Genomic DNA, 23,901 nt, shown 5'->3' on the forward strand with positions numbered 1-23,901 from the left:
AGCAAGGTGGGTCTGCGATGGAAATTCTTGCTGGGATTGCTCATGGCCCTCCCTGGCAGTGCATCATAAATGTGATGTTTGGGAAAGAGGATGAAAGGAGACTGTCCTCTTAGAGTCTCATGTTCATGTTTATGTGCATCATTTCCGCTGACAGCAGAAGCACAGTATGAGCTCATGCCCAAGTGCTTCTTTTGATTCTTGAAAATAAATCTGTTGTAAGTAGGATCTTCATCAGTAGTTAGTCTAAAGAACTCTCACACTGCCTTATTTCTCAGAACATGTGGTCAGGCAAGTTTGAGGTCACCACTGTAGAAGCCCCTCATCATGATGCCATGTGGAGAGAACCCAAGCCACATTTTAGGGACTTGGAATCACTCCTGAATCATCTGCTGGATGTCGCATCTGCATCATCGTCTCGTGAACCTATTGTCAAAGCTCTGCCTCCTTCTGGAGTCTTTGATGTTGCTTCAGAGCACTGGTTCGCAAGCCAGGTAAATCTTGACCTAAAAGTCAGTCTCCACTGCTGATTGGCTGTGTGACAGAGACTGTTTGCCCTCCTGTGCATCTGTTCCCTGGCAGCATGAAATGTCACATCTGTTTCTGAGGATCGTTTTGGGGATTGGGTAAGCAGAGCAGTGCACACATCCCTCATTACACGCCAGTGTTCGCTACGTAAAGCTGGTTTATATTTATTAACGGCTGTCCCAAATTCTCTCTAGATGTTTGTCCTTAGGCATGAAATTTCAGTGTCTGGTGGGTAGCTCCTCCCGGGTATCTATACTGGGGCTGATGCTAACTGACATTAGAATCACAAGAAACAGCCAACAGTGGTAATACAGCTCCTGAGGACTTCAGTCTTTAGGATTCCCTCTCCCTTCCTGTTCTTCGTATTTTCATTATTGACTCTGTGTCTAGTTCTCTGATAAGTGCTGGGGATTTTAAGTTGAATAAAATGCCATATCTGACCTCACAAAGTCTTTTTGGCCTAGTGCTTCCCAGATTTCTAGCATGTAGATGTGTAAATTAAAGTACTCTGAGGATGCTCTCGTTCACTTATGAGATACCCTGGGAGTTCTCTGGTGTGAAAAGCTCTTTACACTCCCATTAGTTTGATACCCCAAAGTTATCTTTGCTTTGACAAGAATCTGTTCTGGAAGGAATGGGTTTCTAGCTTTCAGAGTTTAGACACTGTCTGTCAGCTGAGCAAAGCTTCAAGGACCTGGCTTTTCCTGGCGTGGTTCCTGGTTCTGTCAGCCGCCACTCTTCTTAGAGACAGAGATGAACGTCTGCCTCTCAGATCCGGGAACGAGTCTGGGTGGGACAGAGGTCCATCTGCTCCACTGTGGCCTCTGACTTCCAGCTTCTGATGGGTCCACTCTGCTATTCTGGCTCCTGTTCTGTGTTGTTTTGCCTCATGAGTACAAAACCAGGAGAGTGTGGAGTGTTGCATAGCAGCCCTCAAATGAAAAAATTAAGAGAAGGCATATTTTTGCATTTGTCATGGAAGCGTCCAGAAATTTCAGTCTTGGTTGGAAAGTAGTTTTATGACACTGTTTTCTCAATGCTGTCTTGATTCCTGTCTTTGAATTGTGGGTTAGTCAATGAATCGATCACTGAGAAGTACAGTAATAGCTATGACATTGATTCAGTGTTGGACTTTTCATTCTGGTCTCCTGGGAAACTTAGTGGATGGAATCTTAGAATGTCTGAGTAGGCAGTAAATAAACACTCATCCTCATTTTGAAGGATGCAAAGGCTTGTAAACTGAGATGTGAAATATTTAAGAAACTCTTAAAATCTCATAGCATATCAGAGTTGAAAATACTTTTGTGGTTATCTAATTTACCTTTATGCATTTTAACAATGAGAAAACTTAAAGCCAACTTAAACTATTTCTCTGTGTTAACTGCACAGTGATTAATTGGAGGCAGAGATACTGTGTTTGGAGCCAGCTCTCCCTCTTGTTAGCTTTTTGGCCTTGAGCAAGTTATTTAACCTCAGTGTCTTCATCTGCATCCAAGGGGGAAATAGTTTCAGTGTAGCTCATAGGGCTGTTTTAAGTTAAATGAAATAAGCCACCAGGTTGGTGCATTTCAGTAAACTTTAGCTATTATTATGATGGAGTGTGGAGAATGGTGAGACAAATCCTCTCTGAGCTGATCTGCAAAATTACATTTTCAACAGGTGTTCATGGTGGGTGAGGATATTCCAGGAAGGAGGGACACAGAGACAGGGACTTGAGAGTCTTAATGGAAGCATTAGGAGTAATCCAGCTTGGCTCTGCTGTGTAATGCATGAATTCAAGAAGGGAGACTCAGAGCCTGAAAAAGTAGTTGAAACCTAATCAAGGCTGGTCTTGGATGCCAGGACATGGAATCTAAAGTTCAGTCGTGTGTGTGTGTGTGTGTGTGTGTGTGTGTGTGTGTGTGTGTGTGTGAGAGAGAGAGAGAGAGAGAGAAAGAGAAAGAGAAAGAGAGAGAAAGAGGGACAGACAGACAGAGATATGATTATACCTGGACTAAAGGAGAGTAATTGACGAGGTTGTGCAGGAAGGGAAGTTTTCTTTTGATAAAGTGGAATTACAGCTTGTGTGTGACAGTGTATGTTAAAAACTTACAAATGTGTCTCACTTGCCTGATGATTCTGATTTTAGAAAAGCATGCAGAAATAATAGGTTAAAACTAACAACCTAAATATCTAATAATGGGGGCTTGGTTAAAGTAGCAAGTTTATATAATTCAATATTATCTAGTGATAAAATGATATTTCTTTTTAATTGACATAGATCACCGAGATAATGCTAAAATGATTCAGAAAGTGTTAAATACTATGTTTATGTGATCTCATAAAAATATATGTGTATGTATGATGGCCCATGCTTTAATTCATAAAAGTCTGGCAGGGATTTAAACCGAAATATCAATAATGGTTACCTTTGGGTGACTTTAATTGAATTAAAAATATATATAACATAACATTTACTATTTAACCATCCTTAAGAGAACAGCTCTGTGATGGTAAATACATTTACCATTGTACTGCAGCCATCTCCATCTCTTGAATATAGGTGATTTTTCTTTATTCTTCATACTTTTATCTAGTGTTTGAATTTTTAATTTTATAGCTGAAACAAAATTTGAGTTAAAAAATATAAAGTGAGGTTCCAGGGTTCACAGGGATGCTATTGCTGGGATGAGGGAAATCACGCCCTGACTCGGTTCATGACTGGTGGAGTGGAGAGGAAGCAGAGGGACTGAGAGAGGGCCGACTGTGCTCGTGATTTTATTACAGGGTCAGATCCCCCTTGAACAGATGTGCTTTTCTCTGAGATGCCTTTGGGACACCGTGTTTATGGGAACTGGACTTGGGGCTGCTAGGGACTGAAGGAATTTGGTGTGCACTGTAGACTGTACGGCAGCCAAGCCCCCAGATCCACGACCAAGCTGTCACAGCAGCTTCAGGAAACCCGGGCACCCAGGGCTGGTCGAGGTTGCATATCTAAGGAAATGTCCACAGAGGCATCAGTCCTCACTTTGGCGCCTGGCTGCTTGTGGGAGAGCCTTCCTCTGTGAGAGCATCAGGGACCTCCATATCAGTTTCATGCTGCATATAACTGGATTCTCTGAGGCCCAGATTCCTTCACTTACAGGAACCTTTGTTGTGTCAGGATTAACAAAAGGTCTCAAAGTAGCAAAACACTAAACTATTTAAATTTATTTTCTGCAACACATAGGCTCCAGTGCTCTGTTCTGAAGCAGAATTGAGAATATTTTAGCACTTTTCTCTCATATACTCTGTCTTACTAGGTATGTTTATTATACAGTGTAAAAGCCAGATTTCCCCATAAGATAGAAAAATAACTCCATAAGGAATCGTCCTTCAAGAAAAACCACATGGTTTCATTTAGGGACATTTCTCAGAAGCTCACTTTGTCTCAGCAGACATGGAGCAAAGCTGCTGCACAGAAGCACAGATGCTATAGTGGTGGGGAGAAGGAACACGAGCGGGTGTCTGACCCCAGGGCTCGTGGTCTACTCTATGGATTGCAGCTGAAGTCAGTACACGTGTAAGCATCTTCACAGGAGACCTGTGCTTCTGAGAGGCGCACAGCTCTTAGGATGGTGGCAGTCTCCTCGGGTGATGGGCTAAGGAGGATTGGGAGGGTGGAGCCTGGCCCAGAGCCTTGAAGGAGGGGTGACTGAGACGAGGAGGTAATACATCAGAGGTGTCTCCTGGATGGAAAGGAGAGCCCAAGTGAAAGTGCAGAGTTGGGGATATACATTGTAATGTTTGGATAATGGGTTTCCCAGGAAGTAGAATTAGAGGCGAGGATTGGAATGCAACTCCTTTAGTAGTGGGTGATCCCAGGAAACATTAGCATGGAGTCAGGAAATGGGGACAAGTGGGGAGAGAAGCCAGTAAAGGGTGGGTCATGAAGACGCTGAGCTGGTAGGGCCAGAGGAGCTCAGCCCTGCCAGGGAGCTCTGGGAGACAGTGTGGAACACACCTCAGACTTATCCCAGCCGAGTGCAAGGCAGCCCCGTTCACAGCTCTCGGACCCCTGCTGCTTGAGGACACTCCCAGGGGCATGGATGCGGGCCCTTCCAGAGTGCCCTGCCCAGATGGAACACACGTCTGTGGCTGGAATAAAAAGCTCTCAGCTGTTAGGCAGAAATCTTAGTTTCTCCAACCTAACTCCTGGGACTAGATACATAATATCACATAAATGGTAATGTTAAATTATATGGCTGCTATGAACTGAAAATTTCTGTCCTTCCAAATTCATATGTTGAAACCTGATACCCAATATGATGATATTTAAAGGTGAGACCTTTGGAAAATGATTAGATTTAGATGAAGTCATGAGGGTGAGGTCCTCAGAATCGAATCAGTGCCCTTTTAGAAGAGCTTAGTTAATGTCTGTCTCTGCCGTGTACAGCAAGAAGGGGGCTGTCTGCAAACCAGGAAAGGGGTCTTGTCAGACACCAGTTCTGCCTGTACCTTGATCTTGGTCCTCCCAGCCTTGCAAATTGTGAGAAATAAATTATTTAATCTAGTCTGTGATATTCTATTATAGCAGCTTGCACTGACTAAGACAATGGCAAAAGAGGTTTTGCAGATAGAATAAGGACATTCATCAACCAATATAGTTGTTTTTTAGTTAATAAACTAAACTATATTTGGGCCTAATGTAATTATGTGAACTCTTGAAAATGAGGGTGTTTTCTCTAGCTATTAGCAGAAAGAAACCAGATTCAAAGCACAGGAAGGACTCAATCTGCCATTGGTATCTTTGACTGTGGAAGGGACTACATGGAAAGAATCTGAGAGTAGTCTCTGCCTGCTGAGAGCAACCCCAGCTGGGCAGCCAGCAGGACACCAGGGATCTCAGTCCTACGACCATAGGGACAGGATCTTGCCAATAATCTGTGTGGGCTAGAAAACCGATTCTTTCTCAGAGCCGCTGGAGGAGAGTCCAGTCCAGCTGATAGCTTGATTTTGGCCTTGTGAGACCCTAGGCACAGCAAGTCCACTTGGACTCTTAAGAGAGAGTAAATGAATGGAAACTAGGATGATAAATTTGTGTTGCTGGAAAAAAATGCTCTTGGACAGTGATGCTCAGAGGTGTTTGTAATTAGAACCTTTAGCATGTAACAAAGAAAGAGATAAAACGTTGAGCTATATCCATAACATGAATGGTCATGGTGGAGAGGTGTCAGGGGAAGAAACTGAGATTAGAATGAAGGAGAATGGGCTTCCATGGTGGTCAGACAATAAAGAATCTGTGTGCAGTGCTGGAGACCCAGGTTTGAACCCTGCGGTGAGGAGGTCCCCTGGGGAAGGGAATGACAACCCACTCCAGTATTCTTGTCTGGAGAACTCCTTGGACAGAGGAGCCTGGCAGGTTACAGTCCATGGGGTCACAAAGAGTGACTAACATACACACACAGCAGATTGCCATGCAATGTCTTAGAAATCAATCAGTGTGAAGGAAAATTTCAGTAAGGAGGGACAGTTGAAAGGAAAGTAGTATTTTACCAAAAACATAGTCATGATTGTGCTTTCATGATTGGATAACCCAAAATTATCCAAATGTGTGTTAATTGAGCGGTCTGATGGAATAGGCTTGCTCCGAAAGTTGCTTCTAATTCTGGCTTTGCTATTCGCTAGCTCTGTGACCTCAGGAACATCCCTCAACTTTTCCAGATGTCAGGCTCCTGTTGAGTAAAGTGAGGTGGTTGATTCCAGTCTCTCCCAGCGCCAAGAGGCAATTTATTTGGATGCAAAGATATGGTGCAGCTCCCGCCTCACTCCTTGTCGTCTATTAAGTTCATAAGTGTACTGCACGTTAGTCAAAGAAGTAATCTAATTTCACAGTTAAATAAAGAGCTAATTTAAATGACTATTGAAATTAAAATGTTCATCGAATTCATTTGCTGGCTCTAATAAATGCACTCTCCAGCGTTCCATAACCCCGCCCATTCTCCGAAGCCCACACCCTGTATCTTCTCTCTGCCTGTTCCTCTGTCTCCAGATGGACTCTGGAATTATATTATTACATGTTGTTTTACTTTTATCTATGGCCATTTTGGCAGCAGGAATTATACATGTTTCCCTGACAGAGAGCTTTACGTGGAGCATGTGTTTGAAAGATTAATGTAAGCAATTGCTTCTGGAACAATTAATCTTGTTTTCCCATAGTAATGAAAAATGAATAATCAAAAGCAATAAATTGTGCCTAGAAGATGATAAATACTTCTTCAAGCATTTTAGCACTGACTGTGAATTACAGCTGACCCCCAGATGGGGAAGGATGAACATGACCAGTGGAAACTCCACAGGGGGCGCCACGGAGCTTTAATAGTGGTCTTTAGCTGCTTGATTGATTTCATCGTTCCCTATCAGAACCTAGACGACTGGCTGTCTGTCCTGCTGATTTAAATCTCGAAATGGCATCTTGTGCCTATTAGGGGAGTCTGTGTTTAAACCACTATAGAATGGTTGTCTCTTTCTGTTCCTTAACTAATGTGCGGACACAAGTGGAGCTGCATTAGGGTTTAAAATATGAATAGTAACAACTGAATAATTCTAGTTCTACTCCCTGCAGGCTGGGAACCCCGGAGGGATGTGTTTTATCCAGAACTTCATCAGTTTCCTGGATGTGAAGCCACTTGAGTAAATTCAAGAAGGAATCCTCAGAGACTTACTTTGACTTTCAGCTGCCCATCTTCTGTAGGCACATTCATGAACCAGGCTTTACTTTAGACGTAATAAGTTTTGGAAAAAACAGTGTGTCTCTTTCACGAGACATTCTATGAGGTAATGAAGCCCTGAAATAAGTGATTGGCTTTCTTTTGAGAGAAGTATATTTGAGCACATGTGGCATTCAGATTCCTATGTGCAATGCCATCATACATGCACACATACATATGTGTGTGTGGGTGCGTGCTCAGTCCTGTTCAACTCTTTGTGACCCCATGGACTATAGCTCACCAGGTTCCTCTGTTCATGCAGGAATATTGGAGTGGGTCGCCATTTTCTACTCCAGGAGATCTTTCTGACCCAGGAATCAAACCCATGTGTCCTGCACCTTCTGCATTTGCGGGTGGATTCCTCACCACTCCATCACTGGGGAAATCACACACATACATACATACACACACATGCATATGCATGCAGACATACATACATATATAATATAGCTGTGACCATACTTTCTCCACATTGAAGAAGCAAAAATTCCTTAACCAGTGTAGACTCGGGGCACTTTACAAAGCAGCAGTCAGGTACAGAGACCCCTGAAATTTTCTGCAAAGATGATGGCAAAGGGAATCAAGATAGGAGCCCAGTCAGGCTCCTTTTCACTATGTGCAACTGCCTGCATTTAATGTGTTTTCATGTGTTTGTATCTGCCTGCTACTCTGGTACCCAGAGAGGCCATATTTTCATGCTACTGAACAAAAAGCTGATGTGTCCTCCTTCTCTGATGAAGCTTGGCAGGTAATCGTGAATCCCAAACTACGTCTGTGGACACTATAATTTAGGTTTTTTCCATACTGGCTATTAGCTGAGATATCTGGGCTGATGTGTATGATCTTTAGAATCCTCTGAAACAAAGGTAAGCCTTCCCTTCTGTTTCCAAGAAATGTTACTGATCACAAATGTAACAGTGTGTGATACAAGTAAGCCCTTTGAAAAGTCTACCGTGATAGGCAAACACAAATCAATGGTTGTCTCTTGATGGACTGGTCAAAAGTTGATCCCTCTTTTGTCTGTCTTGATGCTATGGTAATTGTAAACGTAACTATATTAAAAGTTTTCTCAAGGAATAGTTTCATGTCTTGTACACTTTTCATGAGTTTGTATTTTCACAAAGCTGGAAATATAATTCTGAAATCTAAATCAGGGAGAGAAAAATCAATTCAGCTGATCAGTCTTTTGAGAGTAGAGAGGCTCTTCCTAGTTTATTGTTTCTAAAAATAAGCTTTCCAAATTTGGCGCCGCTGTTGGGGAGCAGGGATGGGATGTCAGTAGCTGAAAGTCCCCAACTCCACGCCGCACTGTATTGTCAGATGCTTACGGAGCTCCTGAGAAAACTCCTGCCATATGTGTTTTGTTCTAACAACTTAACACAGCATGCTTTTTTAAAAAATTTGCTTTTATAGAAATGTTCAGGTTCTCCTGGATTCTTTTGAACTGTAGCCAGCATGTGATTTAGGCCCTTGACATGGCCCTGCGAAGAGAAGTTGAAAACCAAAGATGAATAGCCATGTGGTCTCTTACACTTGAGGATTGTCCAGTTAATATTTCAAGTCGCCAAGGCCAGCCTCGCAGAAAGCATGTACTTTATTTTTGTTCTGAAACATTATGTTTTGAGCTATGAAGGGCTTTTGCAAGAAAGCAATTCATTCTGCGTGGGAAGATGACTGTTTCTCAGCGTTCTCTGTCAGTTCCTGGTTCCAGACTGCCACGCTGTTGGTGGTAGGCTTATAATGATATTAACAAGAAAAATGGGATAGTGAGAAGGTGAATAAGAAATTAGGAAGAAGGGAAGGATGAGGAAGAAGAGAAAAAGATCATGATACTGTCCTTCTAGTACTTTGAAAGTGTGTTAGTCGTTCAGTCGTGTCTGACTCTCTGCGACCCCATGGACCGTAGCCCACCAGGCTCCTCTGTCCATGGGATTCTCCAGGCAAGAGTACTGGAGTGGGTTGCCATGCCCTCCTCCAGGGGATCTTTCCAACCCAGGGATCAAACTCAGGTCTCCCGCATTGCAGGCGGGTTCTTTACCATCTAAGCCACCAGGGAAGCCCTCAAGTAGTTTATTCTTTCATAATTTACAAAGTGAGTTAGTTGATGTCACAAGTGAAGAAACTGACTCTGGTGTGACGTTGTTTTCTGTGTGTTACATAGCTTAAGTAACAAAGCTAGAGCTTAAACTTCTGACTCAAAGGCTGACATTTTTTTCTATCCAACATTCCTAGCTCTACAGTTACAGTGTGGTGTTTACAATGTGAGCTAATCTGTTTGTAAAAAGACTTGAACTAGGGTTCTTCACAGAGTGAGTGCTACAATGAAACATTTGATAAAGAAATATAATAAAAACTGTGCCATTCAAAGAATGAATGAAACAGTTAATTCAGGTTCAGGTCAGTCAAAGCAGGAAATATCCACTAGGTTCTGAAGAAGAAAAATATTTTAATGATGTTAAAGGACTATTCTTGGGGAAAATAATGCAGTATATGGCTTATATTACTTTCACAGAAGCACAGTGATCTTTAAGAATGGATGAGTCAGTTTCACAGACATCATATAAGAATGCTTAGGACCCCTGATTTTGGCAGGAGTCAATGCACACACGCTTCCTTTCTCAAAGTTGCTTTGTGGGGAAATTAATGGTCACTGAAGAATTGAAGGACTTCCCAGGTAGCTCAGTGGCTTCTGTCTTTCAAGGAAAAGGTTCTGTCACTTTGATAACACACAATAAAATTCAAGTCACAAATTGTTTATTAGCTGAATTGTACTTATATATCGAAGTCCTAACTTCTGGTATTTCAGAATGTGACTGTATTTGGAGATTGAGTCTCTAAAGGACTAATCAAATTAAAACAAGACTGTTAGGATGGTCCCTAATGCAATCTGACTGATGACTTTATAAAAAATGAGAAATTTATACATAGACATATACTGTGGGAAGACAATGTGAAGATGCAAGGAGAATGTCATCTACAAGCCCAGGAGAGGGGCTTCCCAAGAAACCAACAGTGCTGTCGCCTTAATCTTAGACTTCTTTGCCTCTGGAAATAAAATCTGTTGTGAGAAAATAAAATGTGTTGTTTAAGCCACCCAGCCTAGGGTACTTTGTTATAGCAGCCCTAGTAACTAGTGTACTATTTCAAATCAGTAGCTCTCAAAACTGGCTGTGTTTTAGAATCACATTAGAATTTTTTTCTTAATTGATGCTCAGGGTATCATCCCAGAACAACAGAGTCAGAATTGCAGGGGACAGGATCTCAGTGGTTGTGTTTTGCAAAGACTTCCCCAAAGATTCTGATACAGTTTAGGTTGAGAATCACCATTTACACTGTCTGCCCCCAGATTCATTCCCAGCTGGTTCCTTTCAGGAGGGATGACAAATCTTACATCCAGGGTCTGGGTTATGAAGCTTGTTACTCAGAGTAAAGGACGCCATCCCACAGGACCCAGTAATAGTCCAACGTGGCTGATCCTTCCAATCATTTGAATATCTGTTTAAAAATAGAGATTCACAGAAATTTTGATTTATGAATCTGGGAGTTCTAGGAGATGGGGCATGAGTTTGTGTTTGAGACTGTCTATGAGTGATTCTGATGATATTTTAGATTAAGAATGGCTGAATATTTATTCCTAGGTATGTGTGTATGTATGGACTTCACTGGTAGCTCAGCTGGTAAAGAATCTGCCTTCAGTGCAGGAGACCCAGGTTTGATTCCTGGGTTGGGAAGATCCCCTGGAGGAGGGAATGGCAACCCACTCCAGTATTCTGGCCTGGAGAATCCCCATCGACAGAGGAGCCTGGCGGGCTACAGTCCATGGGGTCACAAAGAGTCGGACACAACTGAGTGACTCAGCACAGCACCGCACATGTGTATGTGTATATATGTATTATGCATGTATTGTCTTCAGCAAGGAAAAGGTACACCTAATTCCACCACCAAAGGAACCTATTCAGGTTTCTGTTCTGTGATTGTTTCCCCATGACCTTTTCCATTATTAGACAGTCCAAAGATGAAAGTGTTAAGGACACTGGGAGTGATGCTTCCTAAGGCTCACTTGACTTCACATTCCAGGATGTCTGGCTCTAGGTGAGTGATCACACCATTGTGGTTATCTGGGTCACGAAGATCTTTTTGGTACAGTTCTTCTGTGTATTCTTGCCACCTCTTCTTAATATCTTCTGCTTCTGTTAGGTCCATACCATTTCTGTCCTTTATTGTGCCCATGTTTGCATGAAATGTTCCCTTGGTATTTCTAATTTTCTTGAAGAGATCTCTGGTCTTTCCCATTCTATTATTTTTCTCTTATTTCTTTGCACTGATCACTAAGGAAGACTTTCTTATCTCTCCTTGCTATTCTTTAGAACTCTACATTCAAATGGGTATATCATTCCTCTTCTCTTTTGCCTTTCACTTCTCTTTTTTCTCAGCTATTTGTAAGGCCTCATCAGACAACCATTTTGCCTTTTTGCATTTCTTTTTCTTGGGGATGGTCTTGATCACTGCCTCCTGTACAATGTCACAAACCTTCATCCATAGTTCATCAGGCACTGTATCAGATCTAATCCATTGAATCTATTTGTCACTTCCACTGTATAATCATAAGGGATTTGATTTAGGTCATACCGGAATGGAATTTTGCAGTTTGGTGTTTTGTGGTAATGACCTGAGGTTAATCAGTATTTTCTCTTTCTCAAATCTGCTGTTAGGGCAAAAGGTCTGATGCTAACAAATTATGTCTTTCACAACTGAAGTGTAAATTGAATTTCTAATCCATTTGTTTGCTAATCATCCCTCCTTATGAATACACTAATCAACCTCTTTGGGAAATTTACCTGTTATGTATAGTCATACATGCATGCAACATTTCCTTGACACAAAGTTATTGCTCCACAGCCAAACAAGATCAGGTTGTAAGAAAAAAAGAAAAAGTCTATGGCAAGTGAAAGTCTGTGTCAAAATAATAACTGACTTGTATCTTGAATGATAAATACTTATGTTCATCATCTTAAAACAACCTGTGTGATGTGCTGTTATATCCATTTTACAGGTGAGGTCATTAAGGCTAGGAGAAAGGAGTTACATCAATCACCCTAAGTCCTGCAGCTGGGAAGTGGCAGAGGCAATTCGGCTCCGGAGCCTATGTACACTCTTAACAGTTACACCTTCTACTGGCCCTAAGCTTAACCATCGACTCCTCCATGAGCCCTTTTCTCAGTCTCTTTTATATTTAATTTTAACTGATTTTGGATTAAGTTTCCCAACCAGTATCAGATTTCAAACATGCTTCCCAATCAAAGACCAGAAATTACACAATAAATATTTTTAGAGTAAGGGGTGCCTCTACACAGTTCTCTTATTTTCACTTATGAAAAACTAATACACCATGATTTTCTTGAATATAATGTGTGTTTATAATAATTCTTCTTATGTATTAAATTATAAAGATATCCATATGTCCATAAGCTATATTCATAGTCCCATCCTAATATGAAAACTATTTTTGTTTTGCCTATTATCTTTTAGTCTTCAACCTGCTGTTGTTTTATTTTAATCATTGCAAGTGGAGCATATTTTTTTATATTCAAATTTTCACTTACGTAAAGACATTTTGTGTAGTTTTGAATAGTTCCAGGTAGTCATCAAAGTAAAAGTCCTTGGAGTGATGCATCTGGATTTGCAATCTTATGTCTTCACGTTTTCAGCACCTCCTATCTTTTAAAATCACTGAAATTACAAACTTTTTGAGGTTGACTATCCTCTCTAAAACCCATCTCTAAATTTACACAGGTCGACATACTGCAGAAGAAATTTGTAGCAAATAAATGTTGATTAAATGTAGCCTAATACTTGTTATTCACATATTCTCTAGCTAGAAATTCCATACGCACACAAAATATACATTTATATCTAATACATATATATATAATATAATATATGTATATATATATTGGTAGTTTAGAGCACATATTTCAGCATCAGGCTGACTTGGATTAATACTCTTTTTCTGTTATTCACTCTCTGAGTCATTTTGGGGAAGGCTTTGAACGCCCCCAAATCTTGGTTTTCTTTTCTGTAAAGTGAGGACAATATTTACCTGCAGGTGGAGATTAAATGACAAAATTAAGGTGGGGCTCTTCCAGATGTCCCAGCCTGGCCCACTGAATGCCCGGTAACAGCTGAACAATATTATAACAAAAATTCCTTTGAGGCCACTCTGACATACAGTAATTGTACAGAGCAAGGTAACACTTTTATATAGTCCTAGGAGGACAAGGCACAGAGTGAAGTTTCCCTGGTCTTATTTGGAAATAGACAACACACTTCTTTTGCTGAATCTGGGCAAGGTTTCCCTGTGTGTGTTGCCACAACAGGTGTCTTCATATAAGCATGCCCATCCACTGTGAGCCAGGACCTGTAGTCAGGGATGCAGAAGCATTTCTGGAAGGAGGAGTGGAAAGAAAAGAACTAGAGTGGCTCCTTTCATCCAAGGCTGATCTCTTGAGCAGTGGGAGGGGAAGACAGGCCTGCCTAGAGCACTCGTACCTTTATAGAGGGTGGAGGCTGGATGTAATCTTGCAAATACACTGACAGGTAGGCAGGATTCAGAATGAGGTTCACATCTGCTTGGAGTTTTAAAAGCTCATTCTAGAGCTAGAGGGAGGGCTTGTGGGTGGCTGAACAAACTCATTCTGGGGCCAGATGGCGTGGGTTTGGCTCCTTGTCTCAGCTGCACACTCGTTATATGACCTCGAGCAAGTCTTTTTGCTTTACTGTGGCCGATTCCCTTAATTGTAAAGTGGGGGTAAAACTACCTTTCACAACTACCTTCAAAGTTTGTTGTGAAAATTAAGGAATTTAATTTATGAAAGTGCTTGGAAAATACATGGCAAAAAGCAAGCTTTTTACATTCAGTAAATGTTAGCTTTTGTAATCTACCTACCTATAGAGGGCTGAATGGTCAGTTTTGCTCTTGCCAAGTTTTCCTTCCCCTCTTTTTTCCATGATTGCACCTGGATTTATGTGCCTTTCCACTTAAGAGGTGACTCTTGAAGGTTTCTTGTTTTCTAGGGGCAGAAAAATGTATAGCATTATGAACGATAAGTCCTGAGCCTGTTCTGTTATTAAATTAAAGTTATGGAGACAGTTACTTTTTATATTAAGAATGGTTCATCATTCTAACTAATCATTAAGATGTAAAGTCTGCACTCTGATAGACCTGGGCAGTACAGAACATAATTTCAGGCAGAACAGAAATTACGCATCCACACATTTCTGAGATTAGAACATGAATTAGTTTTTAGCAGATGTGTTTGCTCAGGATTCCAATTTCTCTTCTCATTCTCTGTGATAGATTCCTTCAACCACAGCTGGAGTGTTTGGTGGGGCTGGACTCCCTCCCCGCCCTTAATTTATTGTCGGTGTTGCCTGCTGGGAGCGTGCTGCAGAAATAGGGCTGCGCTTTCACGCTTCCTCCTTCCCAGCACTTTTCATTCCGTCTCTGGGATTTGACTTCTCACCAAGCCCACTTTGTGGGCTCTCCTGGCGGCTTAGACGGTGAAGAACTTGCCTGCAGTGTGGGAGACCCGGGTTTGATCCCTGGATCGGAAGATCCCCTGGAGAAGGGAATGGCTACCCACTCCAGTATTCTTGCCTGGAGAATTCCATGGACCCAGAGCCTGGCGGGCTACAGTCAATGGGGTCACAAAGAGTTGGACAGGACTGAGCGACTAACACTTTCACTTTCAAACTCAACTTAGAGCCACTGATCTCTGAATTCTGTTAAGTTTTTTGTGCTCTTGCTCTAAGATACACTACAAAGATCAGATTTTGCTGCCCAGGTAGTTCCCAAGGGCAGCATGTGGCTAGGCAGGTTCCAGCCTAGTGTTGAGTCTGGAGATCCTTGTGGCTGGCTGGCCTGTTGGCATGGAGGTGAACAGTTCAGCAAGAGGATACAAGATCCTAATTCAGCCAACTTTTTGTGAAATGTGACTCTGAATGGGGCTTTGTGGTAGGTGGTTTCAGATGCCTCCTCATTTACTCCTCACAGCATCCTGATCTCTAGCCTGAAGATTGGTGGGGATACCTGAGAGAGACCAGGAAAGATCACTGCCCCTCTCAGCCTGAATTCTGAACAGTTTGGGAAATAAAAGAGCAAAGATGGAGGCCAGGATATTATCTTTATTGTAGAGATGCTAAGTTGGCCGATGTAGGTTACTGTCAGAGCCAAATGAGCTTTCCAAGAATGAATCCCAGAATCAGGACTTGAACATGCCGGTCCCAAGCGCAGTGGAAGCTTCTTCACCTGGTCCCCTGACCCCAGCGGCATCCAGGGCCTGGGAGGGGCAGTTGCAGTGGGCCTCTCTGTGGACAGCTCAGTTTCAGGAGGAAAAGTGTAGAGCTGAATGGAGTGTGTCTCATTTGCTCCCCAGTGTGCTTTAACACGATTCACTCCAACTGGAGATGAATGGAATGAGTCAAGTGTTGGAGAGGGGCCATAGGAGCATGTTTTGGGAAAATATGTCCCCGTGAAAACAGTGTGGGGTCAAGTTCAGATGACAAAACCAAAACCGAGGCACAGAGAAACTCAGTAACTTGCAAAAGGCTTCAACCGCTCCTTAGCAGTGAAGCTGAAATTTCAATACAATCCTTTCACTCTCCCACCTTAGGCTGAGTCAGAGATTTTCTCCACATGGAAAAATTGGAATCTTGACATAGAAAAGAGCTGTAAAAGGTCATTCATCCTTTAGAATCCAAAGCATAGTTTTACATAAACTGTCCAAGAAGAATAGGCCAGTCTTTTCTCCTTTGATTTCGCTGCCTCTGCTTTTGTTGTTAACTCTCTGTTGCAAGCTCTAGTGGGCTTGTCTTCCATCATATGGGTCACTCACTTTCTTCTCATGAAGTTCTCCTGGCCACTAGACTTCTTCCTCTCCAAACTGACTGATCTGGTACACCAAATCCCACGTCTGAGAAATTTGCTTTTAGACCACAGTTTTCTTCCCCATGGGCTTCCCTAGTGGCCAGACAGTAAAGAATCTGCCTGCAATGCAGGAGACCCAGGTTCGATCCCTGGGTTGGGAAGATGCCCTGAAGAAGAGAATGACTACACACTCTAGTATTCCTGCCCGGTAAATTCCACACACAGAGGAGCCTGGTGTGTTATAGTCCTTTGGGTCTGAAAGAGTCGGACACAACTGAGCAACTAACAATTTCACTTTTTTTTCCTTCCCCATGCCATCTCTTGCCCAACAATACCAACTCCTTAGCCAGAGAGGAATGCTACCCTAGCACCAATGGACTGTGACAACCATCTGTATACCTCCTGCCTGACCTGATGTTCTCAGCTTTGACAGGCCAGCTGAGGATCCGTTAAATGTTTTGAAACGTTGTTTTGTTGTTGTTGTTTCAAATTCCATTCTTTCACATGTGATTATCATGGTGATTACTATTAACATGTTGAATTACATTTTTTAAACTTTTGGCATTAGACAGCTGAATGGCATCTTCTTTAAGGACAGCTTACACAATATCCTGCAGGGGTGAGAACTTGCTCTCAAATTGTGTTCATGGTCAGAGCTCAGCTTCCCTGGGGCTTTGTGGGGAGCAGTGGGTGGTGGTGGAGGGATTTATGGGTGCAATTTCCACTATGAGGCTTCCTGGAAGATCTTTATGAATGAGCTAGATAAAGGCCCTGGAGGAAACAAAGTATCACAGCCTCTGGGTACTGAAAGGGTTTATGAACCACACAGGGCTGGAAGCAATTAGCAGCAGCAAGACTTGGAAAATAGGAGGAAAAAGGTAAATCTTATAAGCAGAGCTGGACATGGGAATTTAGAATCTACTTCCAGTGAATAAGAAGTTATATTCCAGAAGCCATGAAATCCCCAGAGTTCTGCTTACATGCATGTGAGCTAAGTTGCTTCAGACGTGTCCAACACTTTGCGACCCCATGGACTATAGCCCGCCAGGCTCCACTGTCCATGGGATTCTCCAGGCAAGAATACTGGAATGCATTGTCATGCCCTCCTCCAGGGGATCGCCTGACCCAGAAATTGAACCCAGGTCTCTTATGTCTCTTGCATTGGCAGGCAGGTTCTTTATCACTAGTGCCTACCTCTTAGTAATTTTAAGGAGCTTAAAATATCCTTTGCTAAATTGAGAGCGTGTTCATTTTTTATGTTATGTTCCCTTGAAATATTATTATCCGATAGATGTGCATTGTTTAGAAACTCACCTTTTAATTACAATATTGAAGATCCTGTAATCTTGGGCTTCTGGTTAAGGATTCCTCAAGAAATCAGGACAGTTTAAAACAGGATCCTGATTCTTGCTGGTCAGTTTCTGGAAATTTACTCTGGAGTTACTTTTTCCCAGAAACTGTAGAACAGCTTTTATTTGAAATTCTGCAGAGCATTTCCTTTCTTCCTCTCATTTCTGTCTTCATGGCTGAAACTTCAGTGGTTAAGCAAGAAGGTTGAAGTGGTTTTACAAAGGTAAACTCTTGCCTGTCTGAAAGAAGTTACAGCTTTGAAGGACCCTAGAAAGAAAACTGCCCTCCCTGCATGTTGCAAAGAAATGTTTCCTATTTATGGCCAGGGTCATTGGCCGGTCACTCGGGGGGAGCTTGTCCTGAACAATTTAACTCAGGTTGGGAAGCTAGCGAACCTCCTGCACCGTTCTGTGGATAAGGGTGTAACCAGCCTTCCACGGCAAGCCCTGCTTCTGATTCCCTAGAGCTCGGGTATTCTTTGGATTGTCAAACTGGCACCTTTGGATATTTCTATGACCTTGAAAATTAGAATAATTAAGTTTCCTCTGGCACAGCGGGAGTTGATATGCATAATTAACAGCAGCCAGCCTTCCCTGGAGAACAAATTTATGAAAGACATTAAAGGAGGCAAGAAGCAGCTCTTTTTGAATGAGGGGAAGTAAGCATTAGTTATGTGAGCGTGGTGGTATTTGGATGTTCCTTATCACATGCATGTAGATACTTCTCTGAAATTTAATAATGCATTTTCCTTTTATTTTCTTGGTAGCATCCATCATATGAAACAGAGGGGTGTGAATGATTGGGAACCAAATTAATGAACAGGGGCGAGAACTTAAAAAAATACTTCTTTATAGGGGAGGAAAAAAGTTAGCTGGAGGCTACATTAACTTTTTGCAACAAAAACTTTGAGACCCCAGCAATTGTTTATGTGTCTTTTCTTTCCCTAAGCTGTGAAAATGCCTAGTATGAGTTGGTCACAAGTGAAAAACAACCAGGGAATATTTTGAACGTATGTCTTTTTAAACATTTCTCCAAACAACTCTGACTCTTTATAGCACTATTTTCTCAGCAATTGTCTTTAAAAGTATATAGCTAGTTAGGCTGATGGATAGATGAGAGAGGGGGAAGGAGAACAGTCCACTAGGATGTGGTTCTGTCTGTCTGGGCAGACTGTGGGTGTGGTCTCAGCCGATGTGCGCTAGGGCTCTATCTGTACACACTCTCTGTGGCTGAGCTCTTGTAAACAGCGTGTGCTTCCTCCAGACTCATTCTGGTCTTTTATTTCACAAGGTTGGAACTGATGTCAAAATGTATGCAAGGGATCATCTCTGTCAGTAGGATACCCTTCCAGCTGGAAGAACACGGGTTTTACAGTGAAACACACACCTTCAAGGAAACGATCAAGGCACTAGTAGTCTCTGCTCCTACTGCTTGGTCACTCAGTCTGTCTGACTCACTGTGGCCCCATGCACTGTAGTTCACCAGGTTCCTCTGTCCATGGGATTTTCCGGCAAAAACAGTGGACCGGGTTGCCATTTCCATCTCTGGGGGATCTTCCCAACCCAGGGATGACCCTCCTCTCTTCTGTCTCCTGCAGGCGGATTCTTTCCCACTGGTGCCACTTGGGAAGCCCCCTAGGAGTCTCTACCATGAGGCAGATAGAAATCAATGAAAGTCCTTAGTCTTTGTGAAGAGCATCATAGACATCTTTGCCACTGAGGACGGGTTGATCAGTAACTCAGGAGCGGTGGTTAGTAAAGGTTACAGCCAAGGGTGGGCGCTGGGTGGGTGTGCTGCAAGCGGTCAGTCGGTCTTAATTCACTGGTGAGTCCGCGATTGATGAAACTTCGCTAAAGATGTCTTAAGGAACAACCAACTCTGTTTATAAATCCAGAAACTCCTGGATATGTTGGATTTGCAAATCTTCCCAAATCAAGTTCATTGAAAATCAGTGAAAAAAGGTTTTGAATTCACACTAGTGGTGGTCGGTGAATTGGGTCTTGAGAAATCGATGCTCATAAGCCTCATTTTGCTGACTGACCTCTACCCAGAAAGAATCTTACCTGAAGCCACATAGAAAATTTCAAGAACTGTCCAAATTGAGGCTTTGACTGTTGAAACTGAAGAGGATCAGTGAAAAAAGGTTTTGAATTCACACTAGTGGTGGTCGGAGAATTGGGTCTTGAGAAATCGATGCTCATAAGCCTCATTTTGCTGACTGACCTCTACCCAGAAAGAGTCTTACCTGGAGCCACAGAGAAAATTTCAAGAACTGTCCAAATTGAGGCTTTGACTGTTGAAACTGAAGAGTGAGGGGTCACGCTGCGTCTGACCGTGGTGGACAAACCAGGCCTCAGGGACGCCGTCAACGGCAGGGACTGCTTTAAAACAGTCATCTCCCACATCGATGGCAGTTTGAACAGCACCTGCAGGATGAGAGTGGTCTGAACAGAGGTGCATCGTCGGTAACAGGGTTCACTGCTGCTTTTACTTCATTTCCCCCTTCAGACACAGACTTCCACCATTGGATGTTGCGTTTGTGAAGGTGATACACAGCAAGGTGAATACTGCGCCTGTCATTGAGAAAGGCTACACGCTCACACTGAAGGAGCGGGAGCACCTGAAGAAAAGGATTCTGGATGAAATTGAGGAACATGACATCAGAATCTACCACTTTCCTGATGCAGAGTCCGGTGAAAATGAAGATTTTAAAGAGCAGACTAGACTTCTCAAGGCCAGCATCCCTTTCTCTGTGGTTGGATCCAGTCAGCTGGTTGAAGCCAAAGGCAAGGAGGTCAGAGGCCACCTCTACCCTTGGGGCGTCCTGGAGGTGGAGAACCCGGAGTACAAGGACTTATTAAAGCTGAGGACGATGCTCCTCACTCACATGCAGGATCTCCAAGAGGTGACCCAGGACCTTCACTATGAGAATTTCTGATCAGAGAGGCTCAAGAGAGGTGGCAGAAAAGTGGAAGATGAGGACATGAATAAAGACCAGATTTTGCTGGAAAAGGAAGCTGAGCTCCACCACATGCGAGAGATGATCACTGCATGTGATCAAGTGCAGCTACAGCTGCAGGGCAGCGATGGTGATGGCAAGGTCCATGGGCACCATGTGTGAGGAAGCACTTTGCAAGATAAACATTCCCGTGAGTAACACAGCTGCGTGTTTGCAAGACTGTTGGAGGGGTGCCCTGTCCACATTTCACAGTGCCTGTGCCTGAGAATTTAATTTTTTTTTAACTTTTGATGTGTTATTTTGTATGAAGTACCTTAACATTTACATTTCATTGTGATGTTATACTTTATATTTTGTGAGGTAAACTGTCCATTTTCCTTCTTCTTCCACTTTAAGTAACCACTAACACTAGAATTGGTTCCCAGGGACCAGTCAGCACGTATAGTTAGTAGCTGGATTTGGTTTGACTGGCCTAACCGACTAATCATGATTTACTTCCAGAACATTCAGATTTCTGAGAATGTTCCTGAGCAGTAGAGACATGAACACAGAAGGATGAGCTGTCTGGGTATGAGTCCATTTCTCACCAAACCATGGCACCTGCTTCCCTGCCTTACTTTTGTTTGAGCACAACATCCAAAACCGGTTTTGCTGCTATAATTCCATACTGTTAATTTATCTGCACATTATCTGTTTACCAAACAAAAAGAAATCTAATTAGATACATGTTTATACTTCAATAGCTTTTTTACAAACAGGCTGTTAGGGGTGAGGGAGAAGGAAGGGAGATGGTGATGTGGAGAAGCGCTGAGCTCCAGGGCTGAGGACACCCAGGAAGGAAGGGAGATGGTGACGTGGAGAAGCGCTGAGCTCCAGGGCTGAGGACACCCAGGAAGGAAGGGAGATGGTGACGTGGAGAAGCGCTGAGCTCCAGGGCTGAGGACACCCAGGAAGGAAGGGAGATGGTGACAGCTGGCCAGGTGCACTGCAGAAGACCATCTGGTGTTCTCCCGACCGCCCTTGCACTGTTGACTGATTTTGAGTGCTCAAGAGCTATAGGTTTAGGTGCATTGTACAGTTTTCTCCAAGAAGTGTTCCATGACCTTAGGGTACCTCCATGCAGGGCCAGTTATTTGGGTTATTTTGGCATTTATCAACTATGCTAGTAAAAGCTGTTTTTTTAAAGAGGGGGCGGGGTGGCAGTACTGGAAAGCGGTAGACATAGTAAGCCCAATGCAGTCTACTTAGGGCCAGCTGCCACCTAATGGATGCATGGGTGTGGGTGGGCCTACATTTTCAAATCCCCTTTTGTTTTGCTGACCCAATCTAAATACCTTTGCTCATAGATAATCGCTTTTTTACTAAGAGATAAAAACTTTACCTATAAAAGTGTATTTTGAAAACTTATTTTACACAGCAATTTTGTGTCCATTGAAACTAACCTTTTACCAATAAAGCACTATTGTTTAGATATTAAAAAAAAAAAAGATTACAGCAGAGAAGAGATTTTCTAAAAAGCATGTAAAGTTGCTGTAGTGCTATGATGGGAACAAGCACCCACAGGGGCGGAGCTGTAATGACCTGTACACTGATTCAGTTAATGCTAAGGAGACAAGCGCATATTAGTTCTTTGATGGAAATAGCTAACAAGAGGGCAGGTGATAACTTCCCTACAAACATCCACTGTGGTAACCTTAAATTGATGTCCTTGTTTTATTGTTGATCTCTACCCACTACCACTCACATCACTGCTCATTAGCTGTCTTCTCACCCAGAATAAGTCAGCTTTGAGAAGATGTGAACGTTAGGAAATTAATCAAAAGATATCCTTAGAGCCTGGGCTCAGTGAATCAGTCAGAGTAAGACAAATCATTGCTCAAATGCTGCTTTGCATACTGTTCACTAATAAAAATAAATGCTATAAATTAATTATTTATCATGTACCACAGGGTACTGTGTACGTTAGGCCAGGCAAAATGTTGTTTCCACTTTCTTTGGATTTTTTAATTGTGCTAATCAAATTTCAGGTTCTCTGGTTCTAAATGGAAGATTCATCTTTTTTGTCTCTTTGCAGTCCAAATAAAGACTAGAGTCATTTCCCAAAACATTAAAAAAAAAGGTCCCTTAAGGCACTCAAAAAGAAAAAAAAGGATAAAAATGACATGTGAGCAAATGAGTCTGAAAAACACTAGCTACATATATTTTTTGAGTATCAAATTTCATATCAAGTAGAGCAGTGGCTCAGAGAAATCTTGCACCAAAGAACTTTTTCTTATTTCAGCTTACACTTTTACTTTTCAACTTATTCAACTCACTTTTGCTTATTCAACATAAGAATTATACATAAATAGCTAACATTTATTGACCAGGACTCTTGTCCAGGATATTATTTTATTGCCTATCCCAATTTTATTTCACTGTAACACATATTAACTGTCTGATAAACCATCAAATGATCACCCATTTAAGGGAAACAAAATGTTGTACACCATGTATGACTTGTGAACCTCATGGTCTGAATCAGCACTACCCAATAGATAGACAGTAGATCCAGTAGATAGACAGCCACACTACGTGATTTTTAGTTTTCTAGTTAAATGGACAAAAAAAAACAAAAGAACTCAGGTAAAAATAATTTTAATAATAGATTCTACTAACCTATGGGGCTTCCTTGATGACTCAGACAGCAAAGAATCTGCCTGCAACTCAGGAGATCTGGGTTCGATCCCTGGGTTGGAAAGACCCCCTAGAAAAGGAAATGGCAACCCACTCCAGCATTCTTGTCTGGAGAATTCCGTGGACAGAGGAGCCTGGTGGACTACAGTCCATGGGGTAACAAAGAGTCAGAGACGACTGAACGACTAACACTTTCACTTCACTTATTAACCTACTAGTTATATTAATATTAAAAATATCAAAGTTATACTAAAGTATCCTGTTAAAGGTACCGTACATTTTTACCATTTTTTCCTACTCAGTCTTCAACATCCACAGCGTGTTTTGCACTTACACATTCTGTGGTTCAGACAGCTCCACATCACCACTCAGGAGCGCACGTGACCGGTGGCCACTGTTCTGCATGATGTGGGTCCTTCCCAACGTGGCCTCGGTGGGCAGTCTTCCTGAGCTTGTTTCCAGGAGTTCTGTGTGACCAGTTCTCCTTGACTCCCATCCACTCATCTGGAATGTGGATCAGTTGATAAGAGACCTGTAGGCACACATTTTCTATTTCTTTGATTGTTTCAGTTGCATTCAGCTCCAGTATCAAGTTTTCCCAACGGAGAGGGAGCATGATTGGGTAAATCTTCATGAGTTAATGAAAATCAGCAGGAAGACATCCATAAACCTCATTTAACCTTGTCAGGATAACATTTAATTTTACTTAGGGTAGGCCCTTGAGTATGTTGGAAGCC

The 23,901-nt window shown here is 42.3% G+C and overlaps 1 protein-coding gene and 1 pseudogene across 17 annotated transcripts in view; both read left to right on the top strand.

The window, feature by feature from the left end:
• Positions 1 to 23,901, top strand: part of FAT3 (FAT atypical cadherin 3) — a 762,831-nt gene that overhangs the window by 228,208 nt on the left and 510,722 nt on the right. The gene's annotated exons all lie outside the window — the stretch shown is intronic.
• Positions 2,382 to 23,176, top strand: LOC122677047 (annotated as a pseudogene). The gene is made up of 3 exons (XR_006335693.1): positions 2,382 to 2,394; positions 8,454 to 8,463; positions 19,359 to 23,176. The product of XR_006335693.1 is annotated as a septin-2-like (transcript).

This window comes from Cervus elaphus, chromosome 2, assembly GCF_910594005.1.
Source record: "Cervus elaphus chromosome 2, mCerEla1.1, whole genome shotgun sequence".
Lineage (NCBI taxonomy): Eukaryota > Metazoa > Chordata > Mammalia > Artiodactyla > Cervidae > Cervus > Cervus elaphus.